At 50.1% G+C, this 18838-nt stretch overlaps 1 protein-coding gene across 1 annotated transcript in view; it reads right to left on the bottom strand.

Annotated features, from left to right (window-relative positions):
- The window catches only part of LOC138491915 (dehydrogenase/reductase SDR family member 4-like), a 295693-nt gene extending 290376 nt beyond the window's left edge, over positions 1-5317 (bottom strand). Inside the window, exon 1 of the mRNA XM_069618778.1 lies at positions 5241-5317. The gene's annotated coding sequence lies outside the window, so the exon portion shown is untranslated. The remainder of the gene's footprint in view (positions 1-5240) is intronic.
- Between the last annotated feature and the right edge of the window lie 13521 nt (positions 5318-18838).

The following is an 18838-nucleotide window of genomic DNA, read 5'->3' as shown; positions in this document are numbered from 1 at the left end:
TCCAGACAGTATGATACAATCATTAATAATGCCGTTTTTGAAGCCAGGGAAATCGCCACTAGACTGGCTCATACAGGCCAATCTCTATAATGAACCAGGATCCAGGATTGCAGATTCTGACAGCGTATCTGGCCAATAGACTAAAACGGGTCATACACACGTTGGTGCATTCAGATCAGACGGGTTATGTCCCAGGGCTTAACACTACTTGGAATCTCCATAGACTACACCACTTTATAGACCAGATCAACTCAAGACAAGACAAGTGTGTGGTGGCATCTTTCGATGCAGTTAAAGCCTTCGACTCTGTTGACTGGAACTGACTATTGCATGTGCTTAGGCACTTCAGAACGGGGGAAGGCTTCCTACAGTGTTATGGGGCTGTTATACCGGGACTCCGGGGTGAGGGTGAAGACAGGAGGACACATCTCACAGGCATGGAAAATATACAGAGGTAGGAAGCAGGGCTGCCAGCTGTTGCCAATGCTTTACATTTTGGTTCCTGGAACCCCTAGCGGTCATTCTAAGAGCAGAATATAGTGACACCGGAATCAAGATAGACAATGTTATTCAACTAGTCTCACTTTACGCAGATGACATGGTCCTAAGTGTCACAGATCCACAAAGAATAACCTACCACTTTTGTTAGAGGTAATAGGCACATTTGTCAGGTTATCCAGTATAGCCCTTAATAAAGAGAAATCCTCCTTGTTCACCCTAGCGAGTCTCTGGACAATTAACACATTCCAATTCCCACTGCTAGGCCTGACATGGGCGCTGTGTACAGTCCGCTACTTGGGGATAGAAGTATACGACGACCCCATAGAAACTCATAAAGCCAACATGTAAGTAGCACTAGAGAAAATTGCTAAATTGATAACATTCTGGAAAACATTGCCACTGGGGATGATAGACAGAGCAGCCATGCTGAAGATGACTGCACTACCCCGCCTCCTGTATTACTTCACAAATATACCCCACATTATACCCGAGGCATTCTTTAAAAAGCTGAACACAATAGCATGGGAATTCTTGTGGGGGGATGAAAGGAATAGACTGGCTCTAAACACACTCCAAAGAGACTATGAGTCTCTGTGGATTAAGCTGCCAGATTTTGAAAAGTACTACTTAGCAGGGCAGCTACAATTTGTGGTACACTGGCTGGGAGAAGATACATCTATAGATTTGCTATTACTGCAGCCAGCACTGTGACGCTGTTACTTGATAGAGTTAATTTGGATGGACTCGTCCTTAATCCTAACACTCCCTAAATTGGCCAGACTGGGCCTAACCCTCTGGAAGAAAGTGTGGAAGATCCAGGGAACGCCGGACCCCTACTCAGCAGAGATCCCGTTAGCAGGACTCGCAAATTTCTGACCAGACACCCTCACACAGTATCGTAAGCACTGGGAAGCCAAAGGCATCGCACAGGTTGTGGATTTATTGAAGGAGGGACAATGGCTAGAACTACAGACCCTGACAGAAGAATAAGGAGTACATAGGGGCCAATTCATACTGTACAAAGGCATGGTACAGGGAATAAAGAAAAGATGGTCAAACCTACCAGAGGACACGGAATCAGGGGAGACATTTGACACGCGGTTTAATGTGTCCAAATGAGCACACAGTGTCCAGACTTTACAAACTGCTCCGGAGACACCACGACACCCATGAACTGCAGGCTCAGGGAAAGTGGGAGGCCGAACTCCAAAAACACTTTACAGATGAGGAATGGTCCAGGGCCTTGAGATGCACAAAAATGTCCCCAGGAACGTGAAGTTCAGGCAAACACAGCTCTATGTAACACACAGAGCATACCTTACACCAAGTAGAATATCCAAGATGGGAAGTAAAGCGATCCAAAACTGTCCAAGATGTGCAATGAAAAATGCGGATATGCTGCATAAGTTCTGGGCCTGCCCAGTAATAATGAAATTTTGAAATGATATCAAGACAAGAGCGGCAGAGGGTGGAATCCACATGCAAGCGTGGTCACTGTAATCGTAACTGCTAGGACTATTCCCAAGAGGAGGCAAATCAAGAACACACTTAGCCAAGATGAAAGACTTGATGTGTATCCTGGAGAAACATCGCATAGCAATGACATGGAAAGCCACGATAGGTCCGACCATAGAAGTATGGTGGGCAGACATAGATCGTTGGGCATGGGCCAAAACAACAGTATGGACGACAGCACTACACAGGGGAGCAAACAAAAGCAGTGACAAGATACTGGCACGGAATGCGCTGTCCAGGCACTGTTTGCACCCAGGGAAGCAAACGCTACAGACAATCCTGGTGCGCTAGAAAATGCAGACAAGGACGTAGCTGCAAATGAGAACAGCGGTAGGAAACGCCCAAGTCAGCAAGAGGGCAGTGGTCCTGCGGTAAAACGTTGCCTTGTGTGAATATATCAAGAGACCAGTAAATAAGGTGTGCTCCGAAAATGGACGATTGAGTTTGAGCGCAAAGGCGGACGGAACAGACGATGCAAACTTCCAACACAAAGTACCAGAGTGAATGAATGTTATGTTGTGTGTTTTCTAACTGTTGTGTTAAAGAAAAAACAATAAAGAGTTTAAAAAAAAAGAATGGGCAATAGTGCACTTATGCAGTGTAAGCCGACAAGCATTCATCCTGATCTACCGCAGGTATCTGGCTTTATCTAATAATGGCACTGGGGGATGGACGCTCAGCTAGTCAGGTGGCTGGAAGAGCGGGCAAGAATACAATGTCTACTGCCTGCTCTTTCCAGCCAGCCAAGGCCCTTTCCAGGGTGGTGTCATCGTGATTATGGGAGGGAACACAGAGCTTTTCCCTGTCACCTCCTCACGTCACCGCCTTCCCGCAAATAATATTAGCACCCCCCCCACTTAAATGCTAGACCGGAGCTTTGTGCTTCGGACCGGCTCTCCACAGACCCAGGGTTACCGACATGACATTGGATAAAGAACTAAGTCCCTTTTCCAATAGCAGAACCCATCTTCTGAGAACAAAATTTACTATTTGCACTCTGGGCAAACCCTTGGGGTGTCACTAGATATCATGCCTGAGCCATGGGGGGCATACAAGCTGGTCAATGCCTGCAGGGTTGGCAGAGGCCCTCACTTCAGTCGGTTCGGCCTAGTCTCGGGCTGACGAGCTGTTACCACCCTTGAGCGCCCCTCGGCTGGGGCCTGATTGTTATATTAGTTAAGGCGGCCTGTATGTGGTGACTCTAATTCGAGAGCTGCAAAGAGATGCTGCTGCATTTCATAATGAGTGAGTGTGCAATAACAGAAAACTAGAGCAGCAATTCAGAAAGGAACAGTACAGGTGATCACCCCAGCTTCCTTGCCTGCTCAACGATTTGCATCTGCTGAAAATGGACTCCCTGTCATCCAGAGGATTCTCGGGGCAAGGGGTTGGGCGAGTCAACCCTATCTAAGGCTGGTACAAATAGCTTGTTAAAAATGAAGAAGAATGAAAAGTAAAGATTTAAAAGGAAAATGTGTAGGAAAATCTTGCGGGACGAAATGAAAGCAAAAATAATTTCATGTTATATAGGTCCAAACAATTCAAATACATATTGGTTTATGGTGTCAGTTTCTCAACGACTTAGAGAAGATTGCTTTCAAACAGTAAGCACATTAATACAAAATAGGTAACTTGCACATTTCCAAGTCCTGACAAAACCCTTTAATTATATAACAACATAATCAATTTTCGAACACACACATACACATCTCATTGCAAAGGAACATACAAAATAAAACAATAATTTTCTTCAAAGATGTCGATTTGTCTTCCCTAGAAAGAAACTTGCAAAAGAAACCACAAATGACCACATTTCAGCCATTAGAAACAGTGTCAAGTGAGCAACTCCCAAAACATCTTATGAATTAAAACAAAATCCCAAAAGCACTAATTTTAATGACTAGGCTCCCATCATTTAAAAAAAAAATTGAAATCTCAACATTGATATAAAATCTGTAGCACGTTTGGCTAAGGAGTGAGGTGCTGAGTGTGGTGCAGTCTAACCAGTCTTGGCTGACTGGTGGGCGTGGTTATCACTATTATTGACTGACAATCGAAGTAAGTGATAACTTTCTAATAGTGCGACAGGTACACTTCTGCCGTTTTGGGTAGATTTACTGCTTTGTCTAACATAGACGGACACCATGCCGCAAGGAAAATGCAGAAAGAAGGGCAAATATAATCTCTGTTTAGACGGGCATGGTAAGGTAAACAACAGTAAGGCTGTGGCTTACTCCTACCAAGCTGTGGATGACATCCTCCAAAACCTGATTGTTCCCTTTACGCATAAGGGTAAAATTACCATTTTTTTGAGCCGGTAATATGGATTTTGGTAACACTGTAATGTTAGAAGCGGTGGACTGGCTTATTGGGCATTCCGGAGATTTCCCCCGTGTCCTTTGCACTCTGGGCCTCTTTTGTGTGGTATTTCCAAATTATCCCATAGGAAATGGGTTTCAGATTTCTACAAATGTTAAAATGGGGCCACTTTGAAAATTATTTCCAGGGCCTCTTTTGGTTCCCAGTCCACCCCTGATGGTAGAAGGAGTTCTAAACAGCTATAATTGCTACACGTCAAAGGTTGTCGATAACTCTTTATTGGAGTCGTACTATTCATGGCAGAATGAAATAAATACAATAACGGACGGAGCTCTGAAGGTGTCATTAGTGCTGGCTGGAGGTATTACTAACGACCCGGCAACCGTGTCTGTAAAAACACAGTTGGGTGATAGTCTCACAGTAACAACTGATCTATCTGTTTGCTCAAAGACCAAGCAGTTCCTCTGCACCTCTATATACTGTTAAAACTGTGTAACCGCATAAATAAAAACATGCGCACACAAACAATGGTTTCGCTACGGCTCGAAATTATGTACGACTCACTTACGAAGGGCAAAACGACTGAGCGCACCAAAGCTAAAAGTCCTCCACACGACAAACGTTTAAGTCGTGTAGTAATCTTCAATGGGAGTCCACCATTAGAATTGAACACTGAAGAGTGTGAAAAAATGCCTCACAATAATGAGGCTGGCCCTAAGGTGTCGCTGCACGAAAGGAGCAAGAGCCCCTCGATATGCAACAACCATTTGAGAGTGCTATGGGTGAAGTATTGTCTTGTAAGGAAAAAAGAAAACGTAAAAGGCTAGCAGTGCTAAATAATAAAAATATACAAGAACATTCTGCCCTGTTTGGAGAAAGTCATGAGCTTGATAAGGCAGACCCACCTTCTATCAGGGAGATGCAATAAGCCAGACGGAAACCCAAAAGGCAAATGAAAATGAACAGCAGGAAGGATGGGACCTTAACACGCTGGCTCATACAGTGTGAAGATAAGCATAAGGACAATCCTGATCTGGTGAATAATGAGAGCAGACTCTATGACTGAATTATCTCACTCTGAGCTGCATAATTGTTCAACCCCTAAAGGATGAGTAGAGGCCACGCCTTCAGCCTCTTGGAACACTCCATACCTTTCACAAGTAAAAACCTGCAAAAAACATGGGTGGAGACGGACATGTTCATCATAAAGCATATCCCCTAATCGCAGGGAAGCGGTGATAAACAGACAATATTTTCCTCACCTTCTTCACACTATTCCTGTGAATCATGTGATTTTGAATATATTGAATTAATGGAAGAGCATGGCGCATCGATTGCAAAAGTTCAATGTTTTTGCTGTGCTACAGAGGATCCGATTAAAATGTATCTGCAGTGCTGTTTAAGTATGTGTACAACATCGAACCAGTAACCTACACAAATAATAGAGGAACTAAGGAGACTGTAGAACATATTGAGAGTGGCTGAGTGACTATAGAAACCTGTGTCCCCCGTTCCCCGTCCCCACCTCCGATGCATCAAATAGCTGCCCTTAGTCAAGGAGAAAATACAGGTTACAACACAGTGGGGGGTATCTTATGAATCATCACTTCTAAGTAAGGGAAATTGATTGTTAGTAAGGAATTAGGCTGGGATGTTGTGGGGTTCGAAGACTGGAATTGGTTAACATTTTTATAGCTGGTACATCCACCTAATAGACCATGAATATTGTCTATAGTAACATGGAATACATTAGGATATCGTAAATTGATCCAGTTTATTGGATAGCCACTCATTGGTTTCTACAAATTATGTTTTTCTTATTCAAGAGAGCTGGATGATGACCCCTGTTTATATTGGTGGTTATAATGTCTTCCAGATGTATGCGACTAGGGGAAATACAGGGAGACCTAATAGATAGTCTTTGCAAATGTAAAGTCCATATAGTTGCTTGAAACGCCCGAACCGATCATGGCCAGGGTGAACCGACACTGGGAGTCCGAATTAAGCTAAACTGATACTACTAACAATACTGCAAGTGACATGGGCTTCAAAGTGTGGTCAGAGGATTTCGGAATACAGGGAAGGATTGATAGAAGATCAGGGCATGTCACTGCCTTCTGTGACAAGCCTGTTAGTTGTAGTCACAACATACAAGTACTCAGGAAATGGTTGGCTCCAAAGCAATACAAGCAAAGAAGATTTGTTCAGCGTCTCCTTTTCTCCGCCTTGGATAAAGGTCCTCGAATGGCACCCAACTGCATTTGCTGATTAGACGCCGCTGTAGCTGCCTGGGGAGCAGCAAAAGTTCTCTGTGCAGCTTACAGGTTTTCTCCTCATCTCTGTTCTCCATGTCGTTCCTCCAAACGATATTCGATGCACAACAACTGGTCCGTCAATGCATGTAAACTTTCTGGTTCCATAATGTGCGCCAGTTCATATTTGTATTATTCTCTCAACCCACATCGGAAGAGGGCCTTTTGGTGTACTACGGCCATTGGGCATCATTGGCCAGTTGTCGGAAATGCAGTCATTTATATGATGATATTGGTGGTCAAGTCCTGTGAGCCTTGTTTGATATCTACCAGTTGGTTTTGGGCACTCGAGACGAGATTAGGAGATCCAAAAACTTCCTAAAAGGTCCTCTAAAAAATGTGCAAAATCATTCAATATGGGGCTATCCATGGACTCAAACAGGGTGGCCAATGTTAGGCCACTACCCATTAGGTTGTGAAGATGTATACAGTCTTTGCTTTCCCATATTGAAAAATACATGGGTCAAAACAAAAAATGGATCTTGCAGTGATTATGTTAATTTCCTGTCATCCCCTTCAAACTTGACTGCTGTGGAATGGGCTATGGCGCTTTTAGAATAACTGGCAGTGGCACCCCGTGCTATGGTCTGTTTCAGAGCAGTGTTATCCTGTTTAAATGTTGTCATCTCCATACATAAGGCCTGCAGGTCTGCCTGCAATTCTTGTACTGGATCCATCTCTGAAGGCAGGCCTCTTAATCTGTCAAACAATGTGTTGCGCTTTTGTTGCATACCTGGATACTTCTTTGGGTCTTGCACTGTTGGTGATGTGGCTGTGATGTTAGTGTTGCTCAGGAGACACAGGAAGCTTCACAAACAAACCTCCAGATGAGTACATAATTGTAGACTATTTGGGTGAACTCTCTATTCCACGTTATGATGACCCCTGTATTTTTGTGGCACAGTGACAGTGCGAGATAGGTGTGCCGTAGATGTCGGAAGTTGTCAGAAGTTGCTTGCAGATCACTGGATTCCAGGGAACTTCAGGAGGCCTGGACAGGTGAAAGTGGATCCCACAGAAAGATGCAGGGCCCGTACGAGGCAGCAATACTAACAGCAAGAAGGCAGGCAGGAAACAATGGGAGAAACCAAGTGGGGGACATGGAGCCAGGAAAGAGGGCTATAAGAAGAGCAGGCAGAACAAGGAGGAAGGGGAGAAGGAGAGCCAAGGAAATCTGGGCAATAAGGAACACAAGGGATCCCCAAGGGGAAGGCAAGAGAAGCCAATACCGAGGAAAACTAGAGGGTTGGCAAGGAACGTTAAGTTGCAGTGGCCTCCAGCCCTGCACAGCGTGGGAAACATTGCATTGGTATCTCGTGATGCCCGCCTGTCAGTGCCATGGCCATGGTGTAGGGGCCTCCTCCTCTGCATGATCGGACCATCATTCGGCACCATGGGATGTATTCTTTTTGCCTCCTGCCATTGATGGACCGCAATGTGAGGAGCTGCCAGGGCCAATACAGGCACCAGGGATGTCCCGGCGTGTAAGGCAGCACCATGCTTGTGCTTGCTTGTGCTCAGCAGGCCTTACCCCTCTCAAGTCCAAATAGGATGAAAACAAGTCACAACAAGGAAAACATTACTCCTAGTATTGATCCCGTCCAAGTCTTCATCAACTCACTGTGCACCATCTGATGGTCCTGCATACAAAAGGAAGCTCACTGGGCCTATAATACCCAGTATTTGTAGACTGGTGTTCTGCATTGTGACTGAAGATTGACTTTTTGCCTGAGGATCGTCTCTACAATGGCACTCTTACCAGTGGTTCATTCTAATCTTCCTCTGCTGCTTTTATCCAGCTGGATTGCAGTCTTGACTGCAGGCCATAGAGTGCCTTTGAACTGATTTTAGGTTCAGGCTTGGTGACCATTATTGTTCTACCTGCACAAAATACGGCTGAGCGCAATCCGGAGATTAAATCTAATGAGCGACATAAAACTGTACCCAAACCCTTTCGCAATGGACCCTACGGAGGATAGTCTGTTGGCTGAAAGGGTGCTGGTCCTATGCCCTCAACTTCCCATATCCTTAGAAGAGTGTCCGTCTAATGTGGGTGATGTCAATTCTGATCTTCCCAAGGAACCATCCTTTCTGGAGTTTCGGGCCAAGTGAATTTCTGTCTGGGTACTTTTGCGGTCTATGTTAAATGGCCCATTCAATTCACTTCTATCCAAGCAGGTACGGTTCCATGTAGCCGGACCTGCCTGTACAACGAAACAGCTGATGGACAGGATGCCTCTTATAGGAACCTGCAAGTTGGTAGACTGGCCAACTGCAAAGAAATAATGGACTGTGAACTACTATCAGGCTGTGAGGGGTCTAATATGATTGACTTTAATTTGCATGGGGAGAATATACGTCAAGGCTGCATAAGTCTATTTTAACAGCTATCCTAAGGACTGCTCTACACACTGTGAACAAGTGTCCTCTTGGTTGGGACAGTGTGAACAATACTGGTTTTGCAGACTCAGGGGGTTCTTCGCATGGTCTACAGTGCCAAACCTTGCTGCCTGAAACCATGAGGTTGGGTCATAACATTCCGACCAAGGATGGTCTACATGTTGAGCATGATATGGCACCAGAAACTATGGGATCTGTGACTGTGGGTCCATTTCAGGTAAGGAGGTTAGTTCTACAGAGGTCCCCTTCATCCCCTAGGGGGGACGTTTGGACTAAGCCTCCACCTGGGGATTGTTCTATGTCGAGAGAAAACGCACCATGGTGTCAATTTTCTTCTAATGTGAACAGGGAGCCTACAGCACTATATGATCATCAAAAGTTGGTCTCTACTGCTGTAAGGGGCTAATACTGCAACACTAGCTGCTATACATGAAAAGTTGTCATTTGTTGAGGGCTATCTGAGGGGGCTGAGTCAGAAGCTGTGGATCCCCATTCTCTAAGGGCAAGCAACCTGGCAGTGATATATAGTGAAGTGGAGGTTTGTGGCCCAAAATCTTTGCAGGTTGTTTGCAAGGGTGATGTCCCACATGCACTAAACTCCATTGAGTGTCTGGACTCCTCTTCCCACTTGATATGATATGATATAATATGATATGATGTGATATGATATGATAGATGATATGATATGGCATTCATAACGCGCCTATACACAAGTTTTTCAGGGAGCGATGAGAATAGGGAGGGGGAACAGAGGGAAGACATAGTCAAACAATCTTTCTAGGCAGGTGACATTGAGATCGCACAAGTGCAGGGAAGGGGGGAAGGTGGAAAGTGCAGGGAAAAAGTGGAGGGGGTAGTGCAGTACACAGGATAACAGTAATAAAATAAATAAGAAAATAAATAAAAAGTGGGGCCAGCTGGTGGCAAGTGCAAGGGTGAGTGCAGACATCAGATGTTTAGTGTTGGTCGCAGGCTGTAGGGATACATAAACAGTCCCCAAGTGCAAGGGTAGCCAGGGGGGCAGTGCAGGTGTGCAACTGGTGGGGAGGGGACCTGGGCCCAAGATCACAGTGCAGCCTGGTAACCAGTGCAGTTTCAGCCATGAGACCAACAGGGAAGAGGAGGAGAGAAAGCAGAAGCAAAGCGGAAGGTCTTGAGGTGCTTCCAGAGCCGCAGATGGTTCTCCTCAAGTTTAAGAGAGGCAAGCAGGCTGTTCCAGAGGGAGGCCCCAGCAGACGAAAGAAATATACCACCAACTCATTGCTTGGAGATGCGACTGACCCTGAGGGAGTTGGAAGAGGATGAACAAAGGGGTCAAGAAGGAAGATATTTAGGAAGAGAGAGTTGAAGGTATTGTGACCACTCATCAATAGAATGTATTGAAGCAATGGGGTCTGCTCCTGCTATTGTATCGAATATGGGATTGTTTGTGGAGAATGAGATTGTCACAATATGGCTGCGCTGTGCGCCAATCACTGATTGACTATTACTTCTAAACCACAGGGACGTTGATGGTTATGTGTTAGTACTACACTGGGCACTGGGATGGTGTGGACATGGACACAGGGTGTGTGGGGAGTTTGGCACTGTGCGCTGTCTTGAATTGAATAAACACACACAAAATGAACAATATCCAGCCATGAAATGATTTTGAACACAATGGGTGTATTAGGAAAAATAACAATACAGTGCTTCATCCCTCCACCTCTCACACACCCTCCACCCTCCCCCCTAAACCCCCAAACACCCCATACCCCCCAAACACCCCATACCCCCAAACACCCCACACCCCCCAAACACCCCATACCTCCAATGAACACCCCCAACATCCCCCAAACACCACCTCCCCCCTCACCCATTGTCATTCCACACACGATGTGTGTGGACTGGCTATTTCTGGCCTCTTTTCGAATCTGGGGGCACCATGTCTGTGTGCCTTGCGCTGCGCCTCATCATCCACACAGGGCTTGAGGGAGTTGAGCTGGCAGGTGTGGTTGATGGGGTGGGGGTGGTTGGATGTTGCACAGCTGGTACAGGTTGTTGCTGCTGCATATGGTCCAGTATCCTGCCAAGGACCTGTGTCACCGCCCCTAAACTGTCACAAATGACTATGGCACTTGCGTTGATGGCATTTACGGTTGTGGCATTCACCTCCTGTATTTCACAGCGTGTCTGTTCCCCCTCGGCCACATACTGGCGGACCAATTCTACCATGGAGTCCTGGCAGACCTCTACCCTGGTCAGGCGTACGTCCATGTCAGCAGGGGCTGTGGAGTTGGACGATGCTGTGGCTGGGTGGACCATTGCAGGGCTGCCTGTTAGGCAGAAACCTGTGCAGTTCCCTCTGGGACCACTGCAAAAGATTTAGGACTACAGGTGTTTGGCAGTAAACCCACTTGGTAGCAGTCTGGACCACACTGATTCACTTGGTAGCTGTGGCTGAGCAGTCAGACCTCCCTCAAGAAGAGTTAGGCAGTATACAGGGTATTCACAATAGGTCAAAAGAACACAGTAGAACAAGTAAACACTGACCAGGGCTTGGTGTAAAAGAGATATAATTATTTATTTAAAACCACATCTAGAAAAACACACAGGCACTAATAACAAGCAATTCAGAAACACGGTCACTAAAAGATATACACTCCCTTAGAAGAATATTAGACAAGTCTTAAGTTAAGCCCCACTTATTTTCAGACAGCGGTGAGCGCTTAATGCAGATGGCACTCTAATAATTCGTTTTAAAAGGGAGAGAAAAGCAGAGAATAAATTGAAACAGATCCCAACACTTTTTCACGAACACAACAAGAGAGGAAGGCAAAGTAACACCGTGAGTTTAGAGTCAGTAGGCCGGATCCACTTTAAGAGGATCAAAACGAAATGTGTCCAAGGTCACACGGTTGCAGTGCACAAAAGTCTTGTAACAGTTCAAAAAGGAGTTGGACCAAAGAAAGGGACCAGTTAGAAGGTCAAGGCAGCCGGCCCAGTCGAGAAGGTTAAGGGGTTATTATTACCTTGTAGCAATCTTTAGAAAGGGGGGCCTGGCGGACACGGTACCTTAAAGTGGTGAGAATAATCCAGCGGGGGCAGTTGTTCCTGGCAGCGGATGCAAGTCGGTGCTTCGTCCGGGGGAAGAGAGGATCTCGTCGGGGAGGAAGACAGGAGTCCGTTGCACTGCCATGGAAGAAACCAGCCGTGGAGTTCTCAGTTAAAAGGAACGGTCCTTTAGTTTGCGGTCCAGCGGTAAGTGGCTATCCGGTTGCCAGGGTGCTTGGCACGGGCAATTCGACCACAAGGCGGTCTGGGGTGCAAAGAGAAGAAGGTAAACTGGTTGTGCCCACCAGTCAGGGGAAGAAGCCTCTCCAGCCGGGAGATCTTCTCTGTCGTCGGGAAGTGGTGAGTCGGTTCCGCAGGGCTCCACCGGTGGTGTCGTCGTGGTAGGTCGGCTCAGCTTCTCCCTCGTCAGATTCTCAGGTCCTGTGGCGACTTCTGAAGTTCCAGTCCCCAAAGCCCTGCTTTTATGCAGCACACACCCATTCACTCAGCCTAGCTGTCAATCAAACATGCTAAGTGGTGAGCCGGCCGGCTCACCACTTGGGCCAATCATACAAGAGTGCTAGTTGAGATACTAAGGTAACTCAGTCCAGGGAGCCTAAACACCCTCCCACACCCCCTGTGGTACCGAGACAGAGTGGCACCACTTTTGGAGGCTTCTGCGGAGAAGCCCGCCAAAAAGTGGAACAAAGGGCTCGACTTGGGTTGGAGTCACAGAAGAGAACACAAACGCCATTTTAGAATCCAGTCCTGGCAAGAAATACCAACCGGTGAATTAATATTAAATAAATAAACCAGCGGTATGTTCGAGGCTATGAGAATTAATTAATTAATGTTGGAAGCCTCGAACAATGGGAAAATCCCATAGGAATATATTTGCGGTCGAATATAAAAAGTAGTATCCACTGCCACCAGCCAAAACTCGATCAGGGGGGACGTAGACGTGCCCCCTCGACTAACAGACCCCGGGGCAATCGAATTGCCCCGACCAGTACTTCCACAATATGATGGTTTGTACTGGTTTCTGTTAATAATTTGGGACTAGTAAAGCCAATGGTGACTTTACATGCCCTGGGAGACAGTAGTCAGTCACAGGGTATGGAGTCTATGGCAGGGTGTCACTATGACACCCCTGTGTTACTGCACAGAGGCTGCTGTGTAACACACATAAAAAAAAACACATGAGACCCTATGGAGTAAAGGACCCCATAGCCCATAAAACACATTAGCAGTCGATGGAACACCATAAATCATGTCCAAGAGTGGGAGAAAAAGAGTCTCACTCTTGGCAGGAGAAAAAAACAAACTCCAGAAATCCAGCAAAGCTGCTGGGGGACTCACTAGGTTAGGAAATTCAGCCTAAAGAGAGAATTCTCCCTAACACTGCCCTCTGACATGCTGGACAGATGCGGACTAACCAGTAGAACTTAGAGTGTGTTGATGCCCTTGGGGCAGGGTCTTGCCCTTCACTTTCTGCATCAGTGCTTGTGGGGGAACAAGAGATGCAGTGCATCAGTGATGGTGTTTCATGTAAAATGCATGAGTTGGTGCTGTACAATATTTCATTTTACGTGTATTGCATTCTTGTAGGTGTGTCACACAGGGTACTTTCAAGGGGGTGCATATTGGCATAAGCCATGGCCTCTCCATTCTGTACTGATGTGTACCAGGTGGCATACCGTTGTATTGAGGTTTGCGTGATGTGTGACATGTGAATGATCCCTGTGTGTTGGGTGTCTGTTGGTAATGTGATTGGCACACAGCATGCATTTCATTGTGCCATGGTTTGGGCCTCCATCTGGACATGGATTTGTATATGTGTGTATGATGACCCATTCATTGGCTAGGTTCACTTTCACATCTGTTGTACTATGTCATGTTTTGGTCTACTGTGGTTTGCGGGGTCACTCACCTCCATCTCCCGATGTCGCCCACTCGTCTCCATTTCACCGAAACCCTCAATCGACTCCATATTTATGGTGGTACTGCAGGTCTCTTCCCAGCGCATCAATTTGACAGGTGAGTGGGCACCCCACCTGTAGCCATGGTGTCCCTGCGATTTGATGCTAGGATGTTACGCACCCAGAGACGTAGGTCATCCCATCTCTTTTTACAGTCTTTCACAGTGCGGGCTGGTGGTGCCAATCGCTGACACCTTCCGTGCCACCTCCTTCCATATTTGTTTTTTTCAGAGTTGCACTTCCCTTTTCAGGTTGTTGGCAAACACCTCATCCGCATGGGCTGCAAGCATTTCGGCAAGCATGTTGAGCTCCTTGTTGGAGAAGTGCTTCTTGCAAAAGTGGGGGGGTGGTCTTGCGGGTTGCCTTAGACATGATGGATAGTATGGCCTTGCTCTCAATTCTGTAGTACTGCTGGATTGAGAGGATTGCAATGAATTGTGTTTTTAAAGATGGCCGCCAGCACATTTCCTATTCTTGCGTGATGACGTTACTTCCGGGTCCGGTATTACGAGGCCGGTATTTGCATGATGGTATTACCGGGTCGTTATTAAGGGGTTGTTCCTTGGCGGAGGTGGTATCGGCGGGTCCCGTGATGGCGCTATCGGGGGGTTGGAGGGCCTTTAGCGGCATGGTGGTGCAGTCATTAGCAGCATGGGGGTTCGCACATGCTCACGCACTCGTAATCAGCTGTTATTAGCGGCGTCAAGGGTGCACGGACACGCTATTACCACCATGCCGGTAATGACTCGGTTTTTACCTCCATGCTCGTAATGTGGCCCAAAGTCATGATATCTATGTAGTTAATTCAGAAAAATTTAAAAATTTGTCATCCCTATTTATTGCTCGAGGTTTAAGAGTCTCAAAACAAATGCTCTGCTTGGCTTCCAATTGTCTTATGTTCAATTGTCTGTCAGATTGTCATGGATGCGCAGATATATGTGCTAATCCTGCAAATTCCATGAAGCGCACATCACTATTATGTTTCTCTAAAAGAGTGTAGTCATCAGATAATTGATGTCTGCATTTTTTATCGCTCTGTAATGTTAAAGGATTCTTAATTTTAAGGGTCGTATCGTAGAACCTATATACCTGAGCCCACAGGTGGGTTCAATCAGATAGACAATGTATTTCGACAGACAAGTAATTTTGGGGGTAATTCATAAAATTCAGCGCACAAGTAGCGCACGCGGCTGGTGCACAGTGTGCGCGTGCGAATCCCTGCGCCAGCCGCGTGCGCTAAAATCCATTTCCGCGCACAGCGTATTCATGGATTCCAGCCACCAAAACCAGCCGTGGCGCACAGTGGCGCAGCGACCCTGCAGCAGCGCCAGTTACGCCCCCAAGAACGCCTCTCGCGCAGGGAAAAGCCATCAATATACCCAATCCAGCGCAAAGGGCTGCGCTAACCCTGTACCAGCACGGCAAGCGGGCTACGTGTATCACTGGGGTGCGCGGGAAGTACCTCACGCGATTAGCCCTGTGCGAGCAGGGTACGCGTATTTCAGGGGTGCGCGGGAAGTTCCACACGCGATTTCAGCAGGGTACGTGTATTCCAGGGGTGCGCGGGAAGTTCCACACGCGATTACATCAGGTTACGTGTTTTTCAGGGGTGCACGGGAATTTCCACACGCGATTGGGCCCGTGCAAGCAGGGTACGCGTATCTCAGGGGTGCGCGGGAAGTGCCACACGTGATTTCAGCAGGGTACGTGTATTTCAGGGTGCGGGGGAAGTTCCACACGCGATTTCAGCATGGTACGTGCATTTCAGGGGTGCGCGGGAATTTCGACACGCGATTGGTCCCGTGCGAGCAGGATATGCGTATCTCAGGGGTGCGCGGGAAGTGCCACATGCGATTTCAGCAGGGTACGTGTATTTCGGGGTGCGGGGGAAGTTCCACACACGATTTCAGCATGGTACGTGTATTTCAGGGGTGCGCGGGAATTTCCACACGCGATTCCATCAGGGTACGTGTATTTCAGGGGTGCGCGGGAATTTCCACACGCGATTGGGCCCGTGCGAGCAGGGTACGCTTATCTCAGGGGTGCGCGGGAAGTGCCACACGCGATTTCAGCAGGGTACGTGTATTTCGGGGTGCGGGGCAAATTTCACACGCGATTTCAGCAGGGTACGTGTATTCCAGGGGTGCGCGGGAAGTTCCACAAGCGATTCCATCAGGGTAGGTGTATTTCAGGGGTGCGCGGGAATTTCCACACGCAATTGGGCCCGTGCGAGCTGGGTACGCGTATTTCAGGGGTGCGCGGGTAGTTCCACACGGAATTCCATCAGGCTACGTGTATTACAGGGGTGCGCGGGGAGCACCACACGTGAATTGCACAGGGGCCTACCCTGCACATGTCCTGCAGGCACCCCATCCACCATGGCCATGCCCCCCAGCCAATCCACATGTCAACTTGCACTACTGCCCACCAACGCATGTCCCCCTGCACCCCCAGCCACCAGGGGCACCCTCCACCAGGCCCCCACCCATGTCTCCCACCCACCCCACCCCCCAGCACTGTGGGGCACCTGCCAGCAGGCCCCCACCCATGTCCAACTCATGTTCCCCACCCCCCCACCCCCCAGCCACCAGGGGCACCCTCCACCAGGCCCCCACCCATGTCTCCCACCCCCCCACCCCCCAGCACTGTGGGGCACCTGCCAGCAGGCCCCCACCAATGTCCAACTCATGTTCCCCACCACCCCCACCCCCCAGCACTGTGGGGCACCTGCCAGCAGGCCCCCACCCATGTCCAACTCATGTTCCCCACCACCCCCACCACCCAGCACTGTGGGGCACCTGCCAGCAGGCCCCCACCCATGTCCAACTCATGTTCCCCACCACCCCTACCCCCCAGCACTGTGGGGCACCTGTCAGCAGGCCCCCACACATGTCTCCCATCCCCCCACCCCCCAGCACTGTGGGGCACCTGCCAGCAGGCCCCCACCCATGTCCAACTCATGTTCCCCACCCTCCCACCCCCCAGCCACCAGGGGCACCCTCCACCAGACCCCCACCCATGTCTCCCAACCCCCCACCCCGCAGCACTGTGGGGAACCTGCCAGCAGGCCCCCACCCATGTCCAACTCATGTTCCCCACCACCCCCACCCCCCAGCACTGTGGGGCACCTGCCAGCAGGCCCCCACCCATGTCCAACTCATGTTCCCCACCACCCCCACCCCCCAGCACTGTGGGGCACCTGCCACCAGACCCCCACCCATATCTCCCACCCCCCCCACCCCCCCAGTCACCAGGGGCAGCCTCCACCAGGCCCCCAACCAGTTGTCTCCCATCACCACCACACCCCAGCAGCGCAGGGGCACCCACCACCAGGCCCCCACCCTTGTCTCCCAGCACCCCCACCCCCCAGCCACCAGGGGCAGCCTCCACCAGGCCCCCACCCATGTCTCCCAGCACCCCCGCAGTCACCAGGGGCAGCCTCCACCAGGCCCCCACCCATGTCCAACTCATGTTCCCCACCACCCCCACCCCCCAGCACTGTGGGGCACCTGCCAGCAGGCCCCACCCATGTCCAACGCATGTTCCTCACCACCCCCACCCCCCAGCAGTGCAGGGGCAGCCACCACCAGGCCCCCACCCATGTCTCCCAGCACCCCCACCCGCCAGCCACCAGGGGCAGCCTCAACCAGGCCCCCACCCATGTCTCCCAGCACCCCCACCCCCCCAGTCACCAGGGGCAGCCTCCACCAGGCCCCGTCTCAGCACTGTGGGGCACCTGCCAGCAGGCCCCCACCCATGTCCAACGCATGTTCCCCACCACCCCCACCCCCCAGCACTGTGGTGCACCTGCCAGCAGGCCCCACCCATGTCCAACGCATGTTCCCCACCACCCCCACCCCCCAGCAGTGCAGGGGCACCCACCACCAGGCCCCCACCCATGTCTCCCAGCACCCCCACCCCCCAGCCACCAGGGGCAGCCTCCACCAGGCCCCCACCCATGTCTCCCAGCACCCCCAACCCCCAGTCACCAGGGGCAGCCTCCACCAGGCCCCCACCCATGTCTCCCACCACCCCCACCCCCCAACACTGTGGGGCACCTGCCAGCAGGCCCCACCCATGTCCAACGCATGTTCCCCACCACCCCCACCCACCAGCAGTGCAGGAGCAGCCTCCACCAGGCCCCCACCCATGTCTCACACCACCCCCACCCCCCAGCCACCAGGGGCAGCCTCCACCAGGCCCCCACCCATGTCTCCCACCACCCCCACCCCCCAGCAGTGCAGGGGCACCCACCACCAGGCCCCCACCCATGTCTCCCAGCACCCCCACCCCCCCCAGTCACCAGGGGCAGCCTCCACCAGGCCCCCACCCATGTCTCCCACCACCCCCACCCCCCAGCAGTGCAGGGGCAGCCTCCACCAGGCCCCCACCCATGTCTCCCACCATCCCCACCCCCCAGCACTCTGGGGCACCTGCCAGCAGGCCCCCACCCATGTCCAACTCATGTTCCCCACCACCCCCACCCCCCAGCACTGTGGGGCACCTGCCAGCAGGCCCCCACCCATGTCCAACTCATGTTCCCCACCACCCCCACCCCCCAGCAGTGCAGGGGCAGCCTCCACCAGGCCCACCCATGTCTCCCACCACCCCCACCCCCCAGCCACCAGGGGCAGCCTCCACCAGGCCCCCACCCATGTCTCCCACCACCCCCACCCCCCACTCCCCAGGAGCAGCCTCCACCAGGCCCCCACCCATGTCTCCCAGCACCCCCACCCCCCCAGTCACCAGGGGCAGCCTCCACCAGGCCCCCACCCATGT

This window comes from Ambystoma mexicanum, chromosome 10 (assembly GCF_040938575.1).
Source record: "Ambystoma mexicanum isolate Mex_15411 chromosome 10, UKY_AmexF1_1, whole genome shotgun sequence".
NCBI classification, from domain to species: Eukaryota; Metazoa; Chordata; class Amphibia; order Caudata; family Ambystomatidae; genus Ambystoma; species Ambystoma mexicanum.
This window is presented reverse-complemented; position numbering and strand designations above follow the sequence as displayed.